Source organism: Vitis riparia, chromosome 5 (genome assembly GCF_004353265.1).
Source record: "Vitis riparia cultivar Riparia Gloire de Montpellier isolate 1030 chromosome 5, EGFV_Vit.rip_1.0, whole genome shotgun sequence".
Taxonomy (NCBI): domain Eukaryota; kingdom Viridiplantae; phylum Streptophyta; class Magnoliopsida; order Vitales; family Vitaceae; genus Vitis; species Vitis riparia.
The window spans coordinates 9,459,409-9,461,847 of NC_048435.1; the positions used below are offsets into that span (position 1 = coordinate 9,459,409).

General features: G+C 29.2%; 1 non-coding gene across 1 annotated transcript; it reads left to right on the top strand.

Moving 5' to 3' along the window:
* Nucleotides 1-555: 555 nt before the first annotated feature.
* On the top strand, nt 556-628 carry TRNAK-CUU. Its single transcript has one exon. It is a non-coding gene; the product is annotated as a tRNA-Lys (tRNA).
* Nucleotides 629-2,439: the final 1,811 nt, after the last annotated feature.

The following is a 2,439-nucleotide window of genomic DNA, read 5'->3' on the forward strand; positions in this document are numbered from 1 at the left end:
GCATGAAAATAATATAATAATTTTAAAAATTATAGAGATAAAATTAAATATCTTAATTTTTCTTTCATCTTCAATGTATTCTCATACTTAAATATTATACAGGTTTTATTTAATAAAATAAAATAAAAATATTAATACATTTATATGTATCTTTATCATTTGATTTGACAATATTAAATATAAAAAATAAAATAATATTTAAATTTTTAATTATATAAATACTCTTAATTTCTTATTTTTTTTATTTTATATAATACATAAATTATATATTTATTATGTCACTTATTTGATTGTGGTTCACTTAATTGAGAATTGTTAACTTTTCTAGTTCAATGATCAATCTAATTTTGTAAACATTATTGTAAAGTTGGGTAGGTGGTTAAGGTAACAATTGAGCTTCCATTTATTTTTCTTTTTTTCTTTTCCCTCAAGGATGTGTTGTTGTCCAATTTTCTGGAACATAAATTGCACTTAAATTCTCCTCTTTGACTTTTATTTATTTGTTTGTTTTTTATTTCTTATATTTTAAAAATATAGAATTTTAATATTATCCCAGCCCATCTAGCTAAGTCAGTAAAGCGCAAGGCTCTTAACCTTGTGGTCATGGGTTCAAGCCCCACACTGGGCGTGCCTATATTTGCTAAGAAATATGAAATTTTGAAGTTTATACTAAATAGTAGTGTAAAGGTAAACTAAGTTTTAATAAAATAATATTTATATAGTCGAGTATAAATTAATACTAATGTACATAGAAATTTTGATTTCATTGAAAACATAATATATTTCAATAGTTAAAATTAAAATATGCTACATTTATAAAATAGTTAAATTTTAATCCAAAGAAAAAATATCTATATTAAAATTTTAACTTAAATTGGTCAAATTTTGATTTCTTCTCTAATCAACTTGTCTCCCCCTAATGGAAATAAATCTATCTCATTAAATTAGAAATTTGCATAACATATAATAATATCCTTTGTTAGGAAAATTAAGCTAATTCAACATAAAGTAATCACCCTAGAGAAGGGGTGAATAAGGTGATGGTCTCTTTTTGCAAATTTAAATTATATGAATACAAGAAACAATTATATGCAAATATATAATAAAACAATATTAAAACAATTACATATAAAGTAAAATAGTAGGGAAGAGAGAATGCAAACATAAGATTTTTATAGTGGTTTGGCACAACCCGGCCTACATCCACTCTCCTTTAGCTTCAATCCCAAGTTTGAGGTTCCCCTATTTCAAGGCTTCCAAACCAAGCCTTTAAGCAATACAATTGGATTATGGTTCCAATTCACCCTCTTGGATTTGGCTCCAAGCATCTTTTACAATCCTCAAGAGATATCTCAATCTTGAACAACCCCTCAAGTGATACTCCACACTTGAGAATCCCTAAGTGATATCTCATACTTAGATTCTTCCTCTCAAAGATTTACAAATAATTTCATAAAATCCTAGTACAAAAATTTAGGCTTAAATGTACAAGAAAAATTAGGATTGAATGGTGCACTAAAGATATGCAAGTTTTAGAACAATTGTGCACTCAAAAACACTCTTCCAAGGCTCAAATATATTCAAGAAATTTTTAGGAAGGTTAAGTTATTGAAATAATAAAGATTGGAGTCTTTTTATAGAGAAAAACAACCAGACGAGCCGTTAGGGGTTCGACCAGTCGAGCTGGAGGTCAACCGGTTGACTACCCGTTAACATTTAATACTTGACAGGTGACCGTTAGACCTCGACCACCCCTTGACCGGACCTCGACCAATTAAGGTTGAACCTCAACCGATTGAACAAGCATTCTAGAAGAGAGAAAGAAGAATTTTGAACTCTTTGATCGGTTGAGTTGAACAAGTCAACCAGTTCCTCATCTGATTCAACCGGTTGAGCCGTTTTTTACTTAACAACCATCATTTTCAACTTAAAACCTTTAAGCAAGTTTGGAAAACATTTGACACAAGGTTTTAATTGAAAACATGAAATCATTCAATTTTAAAGGATATAAAACAAAATTACTTTGGAATGATTTTGGTGCATAAATTAAGAATGTAATGCATGAAAAACCTAATGCACCAACAACCTTACAAAGAGATCCTATGAAGCTTAGATCTTGAAAAACACTTTTCTTTGAGGTCTTCTTCTTCTTATTGATTTCCCTTTGACTTGACTTTGTCTTTATGATTTCCACTTTGGAAATCTTCTTGCCTAATCACACTTGAAATATAATCATCAGTTCCAAACCTTGTGTTGTTATCATCAAAATCAAGACTAACCAAACCTTGTTTTCACACCCTTCAAGGGTTCAAATATACCAGTCACAATTGAAGAAACTTTTGATTCCTTAATGGATATCCATATGACATTCCAAGGAATTGATGCATCATTGTTCACCCCAAGGAACCAAGTTGGTCATCTTAAATGATTTGATTGAAT